At 39.5% G+C, this 19,949-nt stretch overlaps 1 long non-coding RNA gene across 1 annotated transcript; it reads right to left on the bottom strand.

Annotated features, from left to right (window-relative positions):
* Nucleotides 1–2,883: 2,883 nt before the first annotated feature.
* LOC108704913 lies at nucleotides 2,884–3,703 on the bottom strand. Its single transcript, XR_005962357.1, has 3 exons — nucleotides 3,214–3,703; nucleotides 3,017–3,140; nucleotides 2,884–2,926 (listed from the first exon to the last, which is right to left on the bottom strand). It is a non-coding gene; the product is annotated as an uncharacterized LOC108704913 (long non-coding RNA).
* Nucleotides 3,704–19,949: the final 16,246 nt, after the last annotated feature.

The raw sequence follows: 19,949 nt of genomic DNA, 5'->3' as shown, positions 1-19,949 counted from the left end.
ACAATGGCCACCAAACTGTTTGGAGGAACCCTGGCAATCATATTTAGGGTGCTTTTTCTTGGTGCGTAATGATACATGGGTGATATCGTGCTGGGAAGTTGAAGTTTTGAGGCAATTTTCAGATATTTCACTAAAACCGACCATTTTGGGAAAGCTTTGCGAATCAGTAGTTTGGAGCAGAAAGGCATGGGTACCCATTTTAGATTCAGTAGAATGTGTACTTTCCAAAAATATATGGGTTTGGGGGGGTAAACATATATTTCTGTATTTTTACCCCACAAAAATGCAGTCAGTATGTTGATTTTTCATTAGCTGAAGTTACCCACAGGACTATTTGTATGCGCTAACTTCATTTTGAGGCCTCTAAATGCCAGATACTTTGGTAAACCTATGAACAATGGCCACCAAAGTGTTTGGAGGAACCCTGGCAATCATATTTAGGGTGCTTTTTCTTGGTGCGTAATGATACATGGGTGATATGGTGCTGGGAAGTTGAAGCTTTGAGGCAATTTTCAGATATTTCACCAAAACCGACAATTTTGGGAAAGCCTTGCGACTCAGTAGTTTGGAGCAGAAAGGCATGGGTACCCATTTTAGATTCAGTAGAATGTGTACCTTCCAAAAATATATGGGTTTGGGGGGTAAAAATATATTTCTGTGTTTTTACCCTACAAAAATGCAGTCAATGTGTTGATTTTTCATTAGCTGAAGTTACCCACAGGACTATTTGTATGCGCTAACTTCATTTTGAGGCCTCTAAATGCCAGATACTTTGGTAAACCTATGAACAATGGCCACCAAACTGTTTGGAGGAACCCTGGCAATTATATTTAGGGTGCTTTTCTTGGTGCGTAATGATACATGGCTGATATGGTGCTGGGAAGTTGAAGCTTTGAGGCAATTTTCAGATATTTCACCAAAACCGACAATTTTGGGAAAGCCTTGCGACTCAGTAGTTTGGAGCACAAAGGCATGGGTACCCATTTTAGATTCAGTAGAATGTGTACCTTCCAAAAATATATGGGTTTGGGGGGTAAAAATATATTTCTGTGTTTTTACCCTACAAAAATGCAGTCAATGTGTTGATTTTTCATTAGCTGAAGTTACCCACAGGACTATTTGTATGCGCTAACTTCATTTTGAGGCCTCTAAATGCCAGATACTTTGGTAAACCTATGAACAATGGCCACCAAACTGTTTGGAGGAACCCTGGCAATTATATTTAGGGTGCTTTTCTTGGTGCGTAATGATACATGGCTGATATGGTGCTGGGAAGTTGAAGCTTTGAGGCAATTTTCAGATATTTCACCAAAACCGACAATTTTGGGAAAGCCTTGCGACTCAGTAGTTTGGAGCACAAAGGCATGGGTACCCATTTTAGATTCTGTAGAATGTGTACTTTCCAAAAATATATGGGTTTGGGGGGTAAACATATATTTCTGTGTTTTTACCCCACAAAAATGTAGTCAATATGTTGATTTTTCATTAGCTGAAGTTACCCACAGAACTATTTGTATGCGCTAACTTCATTTTGGGGCCTCTAAATGCCAGATACTTTGGTAAACCTATGCACAGTGGGCACCAAACTGTTTGGAGGAACCCTGGCAATCATATTTAGGGTGCTTTTTCTTGGTGCGTAATGATACATGGGTGATATGGTGCTGGGAAGTTGAAGCTTTGAGGCAATTTTCAGATATTTCACCAAAACCGGCAAATTTGGGAAAGCCTTGCGACTCAGTAGTTTGGAGCAGAAAGGCATGGGTACCCATTTTAGATTCTGTAGAATGTGTACTTTCCAAAAATATATGGTTTTGGGGGGTAAAAATATATTTCTGTGTTTTTACCCCACAAAAATTGCAGTCAATGTGTTGATTTTTCAGTAGCTGAAGTAAAGTCCTGAACAATTTGGATGCGCTAACTTCATATTGGTGTCTCTAAATGCCAAATACTCTGGTAAACCTATGCATAATGGGCATCAAACTGTTCAGTGGACCCCTGGCAATCATATTTCAGGTGCTTTTTCTTGGTACCTAATATAGTTTGGGATATGCGGAGCAGCAAAATAAAACCTTTGAAGTGATTTTTCAGAATTTTGAAATTTTTCTAGAAAAAACGCTATGTTCAGACAAGCTTTTATGTTTGGTAGTTGGGAGTAGAGAGACATAGTTACCCATTTTGGAATCAGCAGAATGTGTACTTTTCAAAAATGTATGGTTTTCTGGGGTAAACCTACGGTTTCAGGATTTTTTGCCTTGGAATCTAAAGCATGCCGTTTTCTGCCTTAGTGCTTTCAAAATTCGGTAATATACTGCAGGGAGTTTTTGCTGTACAGAAGTCCTAAATCTCCCTAAAACTATACATATCTGGTATTGGCACGTTCGAGAGACATAAGGCTTTCCAAATCAGTTGGATTTTCATCTGTAAAATGAAATATTTTTCTGGTATAAATTGATATACTATGAAAAATGGTAATTTTTCATTTTTTTTTGGTATTTAGCACTATAAATTTTTTTGCACAGGTGGAAATACATAAAAACTCAGATTTAGAAAGCTCAGTTTCTACTGAAAAAAACAATGTATAGTTTTCCTAGGTAAACTATAGGTTTCCCCTCAGAAAATGCCCCTAAAGTGAGAGAGCACAAAATGTTTAAAAACGGCTGGCATTTCGCGTAACCAAAATGTGAAATTCTGCTGGCACTGAAAGGGTTAAATAACTATTGTGTGTTCCAAAAACAAACAAACTTGATACAGATATAGATTGTCTTTTTATTGTTGTTCAACTATTTTGGATTTTGACAAAGATTGTGTCAGTAAAGCCACTAAAACAGTACTGGGTGTGTTTGTTTTTTCTTTTTTGCCAAGGCGCTTGTCCAAAATAGTAACATGGGTAATGTCATTTCAAACAAGAAAACAGAAGAAGCCATACCTGTGGATCAAACAAGAAAAAACACAAATCAAAATAAATTTAAGTAGCCACACAAAAGCCTGTCATTGCTAAACAAACACTGCCACTTACTGATATGTTTTCGAAAGGTGACTCCACCCAGGTTCAAATGAGCCAAACAGCTGTCAGTTCATCACATCTGTCGCTGGTGTTGAGTCCAATTTAGTGGGTCAGAAAAAGTTTGCACATGGAGAGGCTGCAAAGTCACACAAATAATATGGTAAGTTGTTAGCAATATCTTTTAGATTCCCAGAGTAATTGCTAAATACCTGAATAATGGTGTTTGAGGCATGGCTAATCAGTCAGTGTCCATGTCTGTATCCTCTGTGGGCAAGTACCAAGTTATAAAGTAGAGTTTGACACCCGTGAAGTATAGCCATAACACAGTAGGAGGCCAGAAAGCTGAAATGACCAGTACAGATAATGGTTTCTCTTGAATATGTGTATACACATGTTAAATGTGTTTCTCATCTCATCATTTTTCTGCTTACAGCATAAGATGTTACAGGAAAGCATTCACTGCTAGGGGCACGTCGGCACATCACCATCAGCAGGCTGTTCATTTGTAAGAAAAGTAGAAAAAATGGTTTACTTTCCATATATCCATTCAAAACAATGTCATATCACATCAATCATATAAGGCCTAATAATTGGGATTGGTTATATAGAATCAAAAGACTTATTACCTGACATATAACAAGGCAAACATATTAAAGGAGAAGGAAAGGTTAAAACTAAGTAAGCCATATCAGAAAGGTCTATCTAAATATACCAGTAAACCCCCAAAGTAATGCTGCTCTGAGTCCCCTGTCAAAAGAAACACTGCATTTCTTTCCTTCTATTGTGTACACATGGGCTTCTGTATCTGACTTCCTGCATTCAGCTTAAACCTCATTGCCCTGGGCGTGAGCATGCTCAGTTTGCTCCTTTTCCACACCCCCTCCCTTTTCTACTGTAATCTGAGCCCAGAGCAAGGAGAGACTCAGGCAGGAAGTGATGTCACACCATGTTAATACTGCAGCTCCTATCCTAAACAAACAGAGAGTTTCTAGAGCTTTTTACTCAGGTATGGTAAAACATTCTACAGAATAAATATAGCATTCTAGCTTGCACTATTGCAGCTAATCTATTGGCAATAAAATGCCTCCGTAGCTTTCCTTCTCCTTTAAGGTCAAACAACTGACCTAGGAATTAGTGGATTTCAGACATTTTTGAGTTGATCTAGAACATTAGATTACTAAACCTCATTACAATGGGGGGAATTCATATTTTTAAGAGCTCTTACAGCCGAGCATTTGAAGCTGCGCTCCCCTGCATTCCGTTTTTATGCGTTCAGCCGCAGGGGAGCGCAGGAGTAGACGCATTCAATTGTTTTCAATGGGGCTGTACTCACTGAACACAGGAAAAATGTAGCATGTTGCGTCTCAATATGTACAGCCCCATTGAAAACAACTGAATGTGTCTACTCCTGCGCTCCCCTGCGGCTGAATGCATAAAAACAGAACGCAGGGGAACGCAGCTTCAAATGCTTGGCTGTAAAAGGCCTAAAGGCTAAGCAAATGACCAGATTTACAGTGGAATAACATGGTTTGAAAGGTAACTGACAAGATTGCAAACAATCACAAAAAATGCACTTAGGAATAAGGGCCCAAAAAAATATGTGCCACTATTTGACCCTTGAGAACTCTTAATTAGTACAAATTAACTATTTGTTTGGTTTGGTCAATTTACAACTAAAAGTGGGCACGGATGAGCCTTTCACGCACTCTTCTTCCCTCTGGTTGGTTGTTCCTCCGTCAGGGAGGAGAGGCATCGGAAGCGCAATTTGAGCACCCCAAAGAGGCGCTCGATGACATTGCGCGTCTTCCGATGGGCACGATTGTACCTACGTTGGGTAGGTGTTTAGGCAAACCTCACAGGGGTCATCAACCAAGGCAGAAGCCCATATCCTGCGTCTCCTAAAAATGTAAAAAAAAAAAATATTTAGTAATTGATTCCAGTGGTCTGTTGTGTTGACTATTCCATTGCTGTAGTTATGTCCATTGTGTAGTAGTAAAATCTTTACAAACAGATCTACACACAAATTCTTTGCTGTTGGGGTGCTTACTTTACCCCTTTTGTTAGGCAACCAACCCCCCCAATGCAAAAAATTGTGTGTATGCAGATCCATTAAGAAATCCTCCCCTTAACACATTACACCTGTAAACTGAATCAGGTGCCAAGAATTAAAAGCCCTAACAAAGTTAGCTGATTGAACTAAACTACAGGTCCCAAGATGCATAGTGCATGTATTGTAGCTTTGCTGTTGGGGTGCTTACTTTACCCCTTTTGTTAGGCAACCAACATTGGTGGCACAATAAAAGAGGTAATCTCCCCCCCCCCAATGCAAAAATTTGTGTGTGTGCAGATCCATTAAGAAATCCTCCCCTTAACACATCACACCTGTAAACTGAATCAGGTGCCAAGAATTAAAAGCCCTAACAAGGTTAGCCGATTGAACTAAACTACAGGTCCCAAGATGCATAGTGCATCTATTATAGCTTTGCTGTTGGGGTGCTTACTTTACCCCTTTTGTTAGGCAACCAACATTGGTGGCACAATAAAAGAGGTACCCCCCCCCCCAAATGCAAAGAATTGTGTGTGTGCAGATCCATTAAGAAATCCTCCACTTAACACATCACACATGTAAACTAAATCAGGTGCCAAGAATTAAAAGCACTAACAAAGTTAGCTAATTGAACTAAACTACAGGTCCCAAGATGCATAGTGCATCTATTGTAGCCAGCCTGCAAATAGGGAAACATTTCTTGAAAATACATACATTTCACTTTTAAAATAATATTTGAAGTGTCTTTGTATGAAATTGAAAATAGAACTTACCCACAAGCCAGCCGTCCGGCATTTCTCCTCGGTGAAGAGGTAATGGAGAGCTGACTGATGCAGGATAGTGGCATCATGGACACTTCCAGGAAAGCCAGATCTCACACTCATGATGCGCATATTGGAATCACACACCACCTGCACATTGATGGAATGGGAGCGCTTACGATTTCGGTAGCGCTCCTGGTGATGGCGAGGTGGTGTGAGCGCAACATGAGTGCAATCAATGGCTCCTAGGCAATTTGGAAATTGGCCAATTAGGAAAAAATCCTGTTTCAATCTTATCCACTCTGCCTGAGTTGAGGGGAAGGAAATGAGCCTTTGCGAGTGCTGCAGTAGTCCCTCAGCACTTGTGCTAGTATCCTGCTAAAGGTGGGCTGGCTCATGCCAATGAGGCGTGAAGAAACCTGCTGGAAACTGCCAGTGCCCAGGAAATGCAAAACTGCAAGCAACTTGCACATCCCAGGCACTGCCTGTGACCGTGCCGTCACAGATTCAATGGCCTCACTGATGAGGCCATAAACCTGCACTATGGCGGCACAACTCAGGCGGAACATCCTCACAACCTCATCATCAGGCAGCTCGTCCAAACAAAGTACAGGTCTCCTGAAGTGACGAGGCTGCCTGATCCTAGCAGGGACAAGCTGTTCTTGCTCCTCAGCCTGCTCTTGGGCCTCAAAAATGGCGGCTGCCAAAATGTCCATTTTGAAATAATTAAAAGTCAAATGGCATCTGGTGGGGGTTTTTATGAGTAAGCAAGTGTTTCACAGCATTCCATGCAGCTTTTAAACATTTAACAATTTAGTGAAGCATAAGGATAGATAGGGCTTATTAATATTTGAAGTGATGTTGAAAAAAAAATAGAAATAAAATATAATGTTGGACTTTTGTAAGCCATTGCTACTTGAAAATCAAGGTTATGTTCTGATAGATGCAAAAACAAACATGTTTCTGGTGTCAGTATTTCTTTAATGTAATTCACCAAACCTCTAGTGCAGCCAGAACTAAAGAAGCAGTTTATAAAGTGATCCCTATGTGTCACTATACACCCACAACAGTGGAGAGCACCAGCAAAGATAATCGAAGACAATCGAATAGTCGAATGATTTTTTGCCTCGACTATTCCATTAATTTCCCTAGACTATCCGATCATCTTCGAATATCGAAGTCCAAAATGGACTTCGGCAGGTCAAAGATGGGGTACAAATAAAATTTCGGGTGAAGATTTCATAAATAAGGTATCCTTTGAGTCAATTCGACTGGTCGAACTAATACATCCTTCGATAGTCGTACTTGTCCACTTCGATTATCGAATTTGACTATTCACCTGATCGGAGGATCGTTCGATCGTTCGAATTGAAGGTCAAAGTCGAAGTAAAAAAACAGTCGAGGCTTAGTGCATCTGCCCCTAAGTGAGGTGTTCAGTTTTATTATAGGAAGTGCATACATTTTTGAATTTTTACACTGATTCCTTTTGGCTGCTGGGCAGGCTCCACAGCGACATAAAGCAGAGCATGAAATTGAGCACAGAGGGAAGGGCTATTAAAATTAGAATGTAGAAAAAGGCTATAAGGAGACTCTTGTGTGCTTTTGTGAGGCAGCGGGGTCGGAAGTTGGTGACGTCACCCAACTGTGAGACTCTGCTTCTGCAGGCAGTGGATTTGCAAGTGAAAGAAGACAGAGAGCCTGGATTTGCACTGCCCAGTAAATAACACATAAAGCATTTGCTTTAAAACAGGATGTTTGTTAACCTTTCGTTGTCCTTTGAGTGAGGTTCTAGTCATAATATATGAGGAAAGGAGAAAGGGGGCATTCCTGTCATGTTCCATTTTTGATGTGAATGAGATGTGAGAGGGAACCATTAACTTTGATATGAGCGATAGGTTTAGAGTACAAAGACTGTATCCAGGTCAACATATTCGGGCCTATGCCATAGAATCTTAGGCATTCCATCATAAAGGGCCAGTTAACGCTATCAAATGCCTTATCAGCATCTGTAGATACAGTAAAAGTAATAATTTTGTCTATCATCATTTTTGCTATATGAAGGATGTCCAAGAGTCTTGTGGTATTATCCTGGACTTCTCTCCCAGGCACGAATCCAAATTGATCGATAAGATATTGAATATAATTCTTTAATTTAGAAGCTATTATTTTGGCAAGTAACTTTACATCACTATTGATTAGGGAAATAGCGCAATAGTCCCCAGGCTCTAGGGTTTTTTTTGCTAGGTTTCTGTGTTAGTGTGATATGGGCTGCTAGAGAGTAAGAGCTAAACTGTGATTCTTATTTTTAATGTCCGTTATTGCTTTTGTAAAGTGTGGTATCAGGTTATCCTGGAAAGTTTCATATTATAGTAGAGAATCCGTCTGGACCTGGACTTTTACCAGCGGGGGTGTGTTTAAGGGCTTGTTTCGTTTTTCATTTTTAGATTGTCAGGTATTCCTGAATCAAATTTGTTTCCATTTGATTCAGGGTGTGATGTGGGTATCCCAGTTGGTATAGTTTGGTGTAATACTGTTCAAAAGTACTTGCTATTTTGTCAGCAGAATGGTGAGTTTTACCTTTATTATCTTTTATGATGGGAATATAGTTTTTTGCTTGCTTTCTCTTCAAGATACGGGCAAGGAGACACCCACACTTATAAAATCTGCTCATCAAGGGCAAATAAGGTCTTGAGCTGTATTAAAAGGGTCAAAGAGTCACGGGAGGAGGGGGTCATTCTTCCACTGTATAGAGCACTTGTAAGGCCCCATCTAGAATATGGCGTACAGTTTTGGTCTCCATCACTCAAACAGGACATTATTGTATTAGAGAGGGTACAGAGAAGGGCAACCAAGCTTGTAAAAGGTATGGAAAATCTTAGCTATGAGGAAAGACTGGCCAAATTGGGGATGTTCGTGCCGGAGAAGAGGCGCTTAAGGGGAGATATGATAACTATGTATAAATATATAAGGGGATCATATAATAATCTCTCTAATGCTTTATTTACCAGTAGGATTTTCCACGAGGTCACCCATTACGATTAGAAGAAAAGAGGTTCCGCCTAAATATTCGGAAGGGTTTTTTACAGTGAGAGCTGTGAAGATGTGGAAATCTCTCCCTGAATCAGTTGTACAGGCTGATGTATTAGATAGCTTTAAGAAGGGGTTGGATTTCTTTTTAGCAAGTGAGGGAATACAGGGTTATGGGAGATAGCTCATAGTACAAGTTGATCCAGGGACTAGACATTTTGGAGTCATTTTTTTTTTTTGCCTTCCTCTGGATCAACTAGCAGTTAGGCAGATTAAAAAAAAACAAAAAGGTTGAACTTGATGGAAGTGTATCTTTTTTCAACCTTACTTACTATGTTACTATGTCGCGAGATTGTCTGGTAAATGTGTATGGAAATATTTAGATCTTTTCCAGTGAGTGTAAGTTTGAAAAGTGTTTTATCTGTTTATGTTTCGAGTGACTGTATCCTGGAGAGCAAGGCATTTTGCTTATAGTTAGTTAAATATAGTTCAATTGGGTTGAAAAAAGACAAAGTCCATCATGTTCAACCCCTCCAAATGAAAACCCAGCATCTATACATACACCGCTCCCTACTTTCACATACATTATATATACCCATATCTATATCAACTATAGAATTTAGAATCACAATATTATGTCTGTCCGAGAAATTATCCAAGCCACTCTTAAAGGCATTAACAGAATCAGCCATCACAACATCACCCGGCAGTGCATTCCACAACCTCACTGACCTCACTGTAAAGAACCACCTACCTTGATTTAAATGACAGTTCTTTTCTTCTAGTCTGAAGAGGTGGCCTCTGGTATGGTGATCCTCTTTATGGGTAAAAAGGTCCCCTGCTATTTGTCTATAATGTCCTTTAATGTACTTGTAAAGTGTAATCACTCCCCCTCGTAAGCACCTTTCTTCCAGAGAAAACAACCCCAACCTTGACAGTCTACCCTCATAATTTAAGTCTTCCATCCCCCTAACCAGTTTAGTTGCACATCTCTGCACTCTCTCCAGTTCATTTATATCCCTCTTAAGCACTGCAGTTCAAAACTGCACTGCATACTCCAGATCAGGCCTTACCAGGGAACTATAAAGAGCCATAATTATGTTTTCATCCCTTGAGTTAATGCCCTTTTTATGCAAGACAGAACTTTATTTGCTTTAGTAGCCACAGAATGACACGCCCAGAATTAGACAACTTATCTACAAAAACTCCTAGATCCTTCTAATTTAAGCAAACTCCTGACACACTGCCATTTAGTGTATAACTTGCATTTATATTATTTTTGACAAAGTGCATAACCTTTATCAACATTGAACCTCCTTTTCCAGTTTGCTGCCAAGTTTCCCAACTTAGACAAATCACTCTGCAAAGTGGCAACATCCAGCATGGAACCTATAGTTCTGCACAATTTAGTAACATCTGCAAAAATAGAAACAGTACTTTCAATGCCCACCTCCAGGTCATTAATAAACAAGTTGAAAAGCAAGGGACCTAGTACAGAGCCCTGCGGTACTCCACTAACAACACTGGTCCAATTAGAAAATGTTCCATTTACCACCACTCTTTGTAGTCTATCTTTTAGCCAGTTCTCTATCAAGGAACAAATACTATGTTCCAGGCCAACATTCTTTAATTTAACCAGTAATCTTCTGTGTGGCACTGTATCAAATGCTTTAGCAAAGTCTATGTAAATAACAACCACTGCCATCCCAGAATCGATGTCTCTACTTACCTTCTCGTGAAAAGAAATTAAGTTAGTCTGGCAAGATCTATTACGCATAAAACCATTCTGGCACACACTCATAGTATTATGATTTGCTATGAAATCCTTTATTAATACTTTGAAAAAAAAAGCTTTCCTAACACTGATGTCAGACTAACTGGCCTATAGCTTTGATCCCTTTTTGAATAGAGGCAACACATTAGCAATTCGCCAGTCTCTCTGCATTATGCCAGACCTCAAAGAATCCTGAAAAATTAAGTAAAGAGGTTTGGCAATCACAGAGCTAGGCTCGCCAAGTATGAATGAATACCAACTGGCTTTGGACCTTTGTTAATCTTAACATCATGTTCTAGTCTCTTTTGAATTTCCTCATGTGTGAACCATGCATCATTAGTTGTATTACTAGAATTGATAGAATTGGGACCATCAAGAAGGAAACCTTCATTAATTGCTTCCTCATTTGTGTAGATAGACAAAAGAATATGTGTTCAGAATCTGCGCCTTTTTTTTTGTTTTCATCAACCAGCTGACCCCTCTCTGATATTAAAGGTCCCATTCCTTCCTGCTTCATTTTTTTACTAATTAACATATTTAAAAAATAATTTTGGATTACTTTTACTGCTTGCTGCAATATCCTTTTCCATATCAATTTTAGCTTGCCTTATAGCTTTTTTGCATGATTTATTGGCCTCCTTGTACCCAGCCAACTTAAAAGCCTTAAAAGTACACCTTTTCTCACCCACCTCAACACTAACACTTCTATTGAACCAAAAAGGTTTTGCTTTGCAACAACGTTCCTTTCTTAGAAGGGGAATATACTGACATGTATATTTATAAAGCAGCATTTAAAGACTTTCCATTTTTGTTCTGTGTTTAACCCAGTGAAAAGCATTTCCTACTTAATATGTTGCAGAGATGCCCTTATACTGTCAAAGTTTGCATGTCTGAAATTTAGTGTTTTAGTTACTCCCTTATAGAAGTGCTTCTGCAACAGAATCTCAATGGAGACCTTGTTATGGTCACTATTCCCTAAATGCTCACCCACACAAATGCTAGAGATCAGTTCAGTATTATTAGTTACTACAAGGTCCAAAAGAGAGTTATTCCTAGTAGGTTCTTGAATGAGCTGGGATAAAAAGTTGTCATTCAGCATATTTACAAACCTACTAGCTTTTTCTGTCTTGGCAACCCCATTACCCCAGTCAACATCTGGATAATTGAAGTCACCCATAGCAACAACTTGACTCCACTGTGAAGCTGCTTTTATCTGCAAGAGTAGCTTGGCTTCACACTCATTACTTATATGAGGTGGTTTATAGCATACACCGATGATAATTCTCTTTGTAACCTTTTGCCCAGTCAAAATCTCTACACAGAGGGATTCCACTCTCTCACCAGTGCCAGCTATGGTTATTTCTTTAGTGCATGGCTTTAATTCAGGCTTTACAGTGAAGTACTTGAGTCAGCACACACTCCTTCAGATTATCCGGTGCACGTTCCAGTAGTGGCCACAATCCACCAGGTACAGCAAAGTTTCAAAAATGGACAGCACCGTTTTTAGAAGTAAAAAAGCCTTTATTGTAACTTGGCTATGACCAAAAGATACAGTTACGTTTCAAGCCACATCCTGGCTCGTTATCAAACTAACTGATACATTTTTACAACTTCCTTTTAAGGCACTCAGTAAAGCGCCCTCTAATGTTCATTAACTGATATAGGTCACAATATATTTAAAACAAATAGCATACAATTTAACCAATTTTATACAGTGTAACAATCTATGTATAGACATTGTATCTTATTGCCACTGGCACTTATCTGTTCCTGTCTTCCACACTGTTCGCATAATTGTGTATAATTTATTCTGTAAAAAATAAATATTAAAAACATGATTAAAAACAACATTTTAGAAAATTGCCTGTAGATCGTATTCCTTATTAAGGCCATTAGGGGCTAAAGTTTCTAAACGACGGATCTAGTATGCTTCCCTTTTTAAACGTTTTTTTACTCTATCACCTCCTCGTCTAGGGCGGGGTATCATTTCTATCACCTGGAACCGTAGTTGTTGTACCCCGTGACCCATCTCTACAATTCAGGCTTTACATACAAACACACTCCTCCCCCCTTTTTAATCCCTCTGCCCCTTCTAAAAAGGGTGTAACCATTTAAATTCACAATCAATTTTATTTTTATACCATTTTGGAAGCTAATTGGATTAGGAATCCTCTGATAACGCACTTATCTGCTTCCCAACACGTGAGCAGAAACATCAGTAGTAGCTAGACAATGGGGCTTTTGGCAAAAACAAAGCTTTTCTGTCTGATAACAGGAATAATATTGCCATTCCCTTGACTTTGGCATTATGGTATCTACTAGTATATATCTCTGGATAGTAACTGTTAGTCTATCTGAGGCTCTATGTTTTTGAGTTCCCCTGAGAGCAAGACACGCTTCTGTGGTGTATTTAGTCTGTTGACATTCAGTCTCACAATGCGCAACTGATCAGTGTCGGTTTTGGAGCTGGCGGAAGGGGGCATTGCCTGTAAAAAAAAAAAAAGAGGTGGAGGGAAAAGGAGAGGGGGTAGAGGGAGAGTTGGGGTAAGAGGTTGGGGTGAGGGGCAAAAAGCCGTATAGAAGGCTCAGAAGGTAGTAGACGCACCTAGGGAAGTTGAGCTATTGCGTTGATGGGTGGTGATGGTCTGGTTGACAAGCAACCTATTACTATATAGAGCTTTATTACTTTATTGTATTTTACGCCAATATAATCTATAGGGGGTAGTAATATTATTTGGTTTTAAGTCAACTGACAGTCAGGTATATGATACTAGGGTGTAATATGTTAGAGTCTGAAAAGTGCTTGGGAGTTAAGGCTGGATCTGAGTTGAGATGGTCTAGTTAGTACATCCTGTATATTCAAAAAATAAATAAAAGTACTAGTAGATTCCGTTCTAGTATCTAAGGTACCTGGATGAACACTTCAGTGCCTATAAAGGCTTTTAAATATGTTAACAACATAACCTTGGTGGAACAGTAGATTGCGTACATTTTATATATAGTATTTCTATATGTATTCATCCGTCTATTAAGGAAAGTCTGTGTCTTATGACAATAAAATAATGATATTAACAATAGAATAATGAGAACACCCTATTCCATGACGGGTAATGGCTGGTATTTAGGACTATTAATATAAATGAAAGATCAAGACCCCTTGTCCTGGTACATACAAAGGCCAGACCTAAGGCAGATAAGGGGGAAGGGAAGGCTGATGATAGTGGTCTCAGGGTGATCAAACAATGACATGCTGACCAAAGGTCAAGACTCTGCAGACAGAAGTCAAACAACAATGAGATACACAAGTGTTGCTTCAGAACTGTAAACACCCCATCCTGTCTCAAACTAGCAGACATATATTTTATGGTTTGTGTATATTGGAATCAGGGAAACATAAAATGATGTAACAGGTATTGCAATATTTACTATAGTAAGCTTACATGCCTTCTAATATAGGAGGAGGGCTTTTGACCATGTATGGTATTTCCGTGTACACTTTGCTCTTATGGTAAATGCTCTGTAAAGGTATAAAAGCTTGTTGTAAGAGGAGTGTCTTTGGGAAGTTCTCCTGTCACACTTAAGTACTATGCTGTGATTGTGACAACTTCCTAGGCAAAACTCTTGTCTTGTTTGTCTTTGTCTAATAAATAACCTCACTTATTTGAATAGCAAACGAGGTCTGGTATACAAAATACCAACACTTAATAGACCTTTTTGGGGTGTCTCAGTGTCGACCTTTAGTGGTCTAGGGATTAGGAGTGGTTTACCATACCTTAATAATCTGAGTTTAACCGAGAAACCTATAACAACATATCTTTGTATGAACAGTGCATTAACACCTTAAGATGTGAATAGTGATTTAGCGTATTCATATACATACTGCACCTAACAAGGTAGCTACTGCTGCAGCTGCAGTGATGTAGAAACGAGAGAGAGAAAACCGAAAATTAAATAAACTAAAAATATTGCAATAAGGAGTCATTATTTCTATAAGCTTCAAAGGGCAAATGTACATGTCCCCCTGGCAATGAGGGAGTTTTAGTGCTTTACTTCTCAGTTGTTGCAAGTAGTTGAGTCTATACAGTAGTCCAGATTAGCTTCAAGGCGGGATACCCATATTATATTTACATAGTTCTGCAGTTCGGTTAAGCCGCAGTAGAAGCTCATGTAGCAAAGTCTCGGCCTTAGAGTTTGCGCAGCCAGCTGATCTAGCATGGTATATTGCTTGTCGCAAAGTGAACAGGAACAGAAAGGGCACAAATATCCTCTAGTATACTGGTGGCCAGTCTGCAGCTCAGAAAAAAAAGGGGAAACATTTCTTAAAGGAGAAGGAAAGGTTAAAACTAAGTAAGCCTTATCAGAAAGGTCCACCTAAATATACCAGTAAATCCTCAAAGTAGTGCTGCTTGGGGTCCTCTGTCAACAAAAACACTGCATTTCTTTCCTTCTATTGTGTACACATGGGCTTCTATATCAGACTTTCTGCCTTCAGCTTAAACCTATCATAAATAAACAGAGACCTTCTAGAGCTTTTTACTCAGGTATGGTAAAACATTCTACAGAATAAATATAGCATTCTAGCTTGCACTATAGCAGCTAATCTACTGGAAATAAAATGCCTTCTCCTTTAAAAAAAATGGATTAGGCTCCATACGTTTATTCACTTTTACTTGGCAGGAGTATTAGTGCATGATGTTGTATATGTCGAGTTGTCAAGTGGGCCAATGGCTTTCCTCCTTGTGGGGTTTTGTGTTTTTTCAGTTAATGCTGAATTATAGTTTGTTGTAGCGGTCGATGTATGCGTGGAGTTATATTGCACTGCTTGCTGTATAATCTATGGAGAAAGTCTCCTAGTTGAAGACAATTGTGTATATATCCTGGTGATGTCTAATGTCCCTATGTATGTATGTATGTATATTTTTATTTGTATAGCGTTCCTTGAGGGTAAAGCACTGTACAGCAAAACAATAAATTAGAAGTAACAAACAAGGGGTCATGAAATAAAAAGTAACAATAAGTGCATTATTAAAAATAAAATTCACCCCAAATGAATCGCTGAGGAGTTTGTTTCTTATTATTAGATACTCTATAGCAAACAATCAGATCCTAAACCTACCATATTAATAGACTTCTTACAACATTTGCAGTTACCTTCTCTAACATAGAAAAAAAGAAAAAAAAGGACCGCAAACAACTCGCCGCTCTCCCCTCAAGACAGGTGCTCTGTCAAACAGTGTCCCCACTGTATATACATCAAAAATCCAAAAAGCAGACGGCACTTCTGAAAGGTGGGTTTTATTGGAGATCCTGCTGGAAATTCCAGCAGGATCTCCAATAAAACCCACCTTTCAGAAGTGCCGTCTGCTTTTTGGATTTTTGATACCTTCTCTAACCTCACAACAGATCACAGTAATGTCCGACCCAATTTCGTTGGAGGAAGTACAGATTGTACTAAAACAAATTAAGACAAGGAAATCTCCAGGCCCGGATGGATTTTCAGGGAAATATTTTAAAATCTTTGCCTTAAAACTGATCCCCTGGCTTACTACAATGTTTAATGACATAATGCAAGGCAAGAGCAAATTTGGTCAGGAGGATTTATTAGCGCAGATAGCTGTAATACCTAAACCAGACAGAGATACCACCTGTTGCAAAAATTTCTGCCCGATCTCCGTCCTTAATATAGACATAAAATTGCTAGCCAAAGGTAAAACACTAGGTTAAACACCTTCATCGAGTGCCTCATCCATAAAGATCAATCTGGCTTTATCCCCAAGAGACAGGTTACTGACAACATATGCAGAATTCTCAACCTAGTTCATATAGCTAAAACAAACCATCAATGATTCTTTCCCTAGATTTGGAAAAGGCATTTGATACCATCTGGTGGCCCTTCCTATTTGAGGTGTTAAAAATCTATGATTTCCCTCCATCATTTTCGCAAATCATTTCAGCACTATCCTACCATCCTAGTGCAAGAGTCAATTACATGGGTTTCAGCTCCATAGAGTTCCCGATACTATGAGGGAACTCTATGGAGTTGGGGAGAGTTACAGCCTTGAAAATGTCTGCCCTTCCCCTCCTATTGTATCTGTTTCGTACTTTGCCAATTTATCCTCCAAGAGGTCTTATTGATACTTTGCAGAAGGCTTTTAATAAGTTTGTATGGAACGGTAGGAGAGCCAGACTGAAATTTTCTACAGCCTGCAGCAGTCGCTACAAAGGAGGCTTGGGTATCCCAAATCTAAAATATTATTTTTTTCGCTGACTCAAATAGTATCCTGGCATCAGCCACACAACACTCCGTTGTGGGTCCAAATTGAACAAAACTCTCTTCCAGAATTTTAGGAACATACTTTGGATTACAAATTCTACTAATAAAGCACAGAATAATCCTAGTTGCACAATCTTTGAAAGTGTGGTTTCAAACAAGAGATACTTACCACTTATATTCTCCACACAAATCAGCTACTTTTTTACTTAAAAATGTAGACTTCCCCCCTGGTAAGTCATCCAGAGCTTTCTCATGGTGGGAACAATCTCATTTAACGACCATCTACTCCCTCACACGAACAAACAAAGTACTATCATTTTCACAATTTCAGGAAACATATAAAGCCCCTCAGGGAGAATGGTTATGTTACCAGCAGATTTCATAAAATCCAAGCTTGAAGGAAATGCTTTCCCCCTCCCGACAGCTTTTGAAAGATTTTGCCTTTAGCTGGTTACTACTAAAGGAGCACTATCTTACTTGTATGACAATTTGACTCACATCACTCCAATTAAAACACTGAAGCCCATACAAAGTTGGGAGAAGGATCTACGACAATGTTAAGATGAGGATTCTTGGTCTGATATCTTCACAAATACCATTGTGTTCTGTCAACGTCCTCATGCAAGAGACCTCCCAAAAAGTGCTACACCAATGGTACCTAGTTCCGGAGAAGATATCCCAATGGTATCCTTCATCCTCCATGCTATGCTTTAGAGCTTGTAACCAAAAGGGCTCATTCATCCACACATGGTGGGACTGCCCTGTAGCAACTTGTTTTTGGATCAGAGTATATACTCTTATTAAAAGCGTTACAGGACTTTACCTTCCCAAAAACCCAGCTGAAGCCCTGCTTAATAAGCATATCCCAGCAACAAATATTCCAGATGCATGATTACATATATCTTTTCTGCAGCTAAACAAATGATAGTGAAAGCCAAATGATCGGATGAGATCTCCCAAAGACAGAGTGTACAGAGAGAACAACAGCAGGCCAAGCCTTGCGGCACGCCCACATTAAGTGGAACTGGAGATGAGATTTTGTTAGCATAGGAGAATGAGAGGTGAATGATCGGTTAGAAAGGTAAGAAGAAAGCCAAGATGCAACCTGGTTACATAGTAACATAGTAAGTAAGGTTGAAAAAAGACACACGTCCATCAAGTTCAACCTTTTTTTTTTTTTTTTTGATATATCTGCCTAACTGCCAGTTGATCAGGAGGAAGGCAAAAAAACCCATCTGAAGCCAGATGCCAAGCGAATACAGAATATGACTGTATCTGTATTTTGTATCTGAGGCAGTGTGCGACAGTCCTCCGGAGCTTCCGGCACTACACTGACTAACTCCTCCAGTCACCAGCGGGGGGGCGGAGTTTAGAATTGGAAGAGCCCATCCAGGCACGCCTCTCAGACTGAAGCACCACTGAGCACTCTGTAGACCCCCCTATCCCTGACAATGGAAATGGAATTGGGCAGGTGGCTTGGCAAATGATTGTACATACTCAGCTTCACTTGTACCTACTATCCATCCAGAATCCCTCCTCATCAGTCATTGGCACCAAGGGGGACACGACAGTACATTTAGCCTTCCACCAGGTCCACTCACAGTTTTATTCTTAAACATCATGGACACAGGTTTTATCTGAGGCCTAGATATTGTAACTGCCTTCATTTCACCTTTTAACTTTTAGTAAGTTATAGAATGGCCAATTCTAAGCAACTTTACCATTGGTCATCGTTATTTATTTTTTAGATTTTTTTTAATTATTTAAATTTTTCTTCTGATTCTTTCGAGCTTTCAAATGGTGGTCACTGATCCCTTCTAAAAACAAATACTCTGTAAGGCTACAAATGTATTGTTATTGTTACTTTTTATTACTAGTCTTTCTAGTCAGGTCTTCTCTTATTCATATTCCAGTCTCTTATTCAAATCAGTGCATGGTTGCTAGGGTAATTTGGACCAATAATAAGAAATGAAAACTGATTGCAAATTGTCTCAGAACATCACTCTCTATGTCATACTAAAAGTTTAGTTAAAGGCGAACAACCCCTTTAAAGTGCTCCCTTGCCTTCTCCTATATCTTCCCAGCATATTCCCTTCAGAAGATCTCCAACCTCTGGTTGTACGAGCCCTTACTCTCAATGCTGAGACACTTGCAGTCAGATTCCCCTGCTTTTAATCAGTTCTCTCACCTCCAGGAGTGGGTATGAGAAAGGATCTGTGTCACTGTGACAGAATGCTGTGTTATACAAATAGCTAGAATATCAGCCATAAAGCAGAGCAGAACTGCTGATTACAATGGGGATGTTGCCGAAGTTGCCTCACAGGAAACTTCGGGCGACTTCGGAAAAAGCAGCGCTGCGTGTGCTTTAGCGCAGGCGACTTTTCATTAAAGCCTATGGGAAGACACGCTGAGGCAGTTCTGAGAGATTGTCTCCTAGAAGACGAGGCGATTAGTCGACAGGTGACAAAATCTCCCCAAATCTCCTTGTGTGAACTAACCCTTAGAGGGTTATGTTATAAGAAGCACTTAAGTTGCCCAGGAGCAGTAACCCATAGCAACCAATGAGCAGTTGGCATTTACTGGTCACCTGTTTAAAAGCAAGCATCTCTTTGGCTGCTATGGGTTACTTCAAATATTAGTTTTATGTATTTATAAGCTTCCGCTTATTTCATAGATCCTTGAGATAAAAATGCCAAAGTGCTATGTGAAGTCATGCCCAAATTATGGAAAGCCTCGTGAGGGAGGAAGGCATGTCATAATGCATGTTTTTCCAGCAGACCTTGAGATTAGTAAATAAATGGCTAATTTGCATTGGTCAAAATGAGCACAATCTTGAGGAATTTACTCAACGTGTTTTGGATGCTAAAGAAAACAGATTCTTTCCAGATATGTTCTGGTCATTTTTTTTTTAGAAGCAAAGTAAGCAGCCTTTTACTGATGCAGCCAAGCAGGAGAGCCTGAAAAAAAAATCCAGAGAACAGTGCTCAAACTCCCTCTCTTTCTCGCTCTGACAAGGAGCAGCACTGCTGGACATGCTGTGCACAGGTATGATGTAACTAGAG

This window comes from Xenopus laevis, chromosome 6S, assembly GCF_017654675.1.
Source record: "Xenopus laevis strain J_2021 chromosome 6S, Xenopus_laevis_v10.1, whole genome shotgun sequence".
Classification (NCBI taxonomy): domain Eukaryota; kingdom Metazoa; phylum Chordata; class Amphibia; order Anura; family Pipidae; genus Xenopus; species Xenopus laevis.
This window is presented reverse-complemented; position numbering and strand designations above follow the sequence as displayed.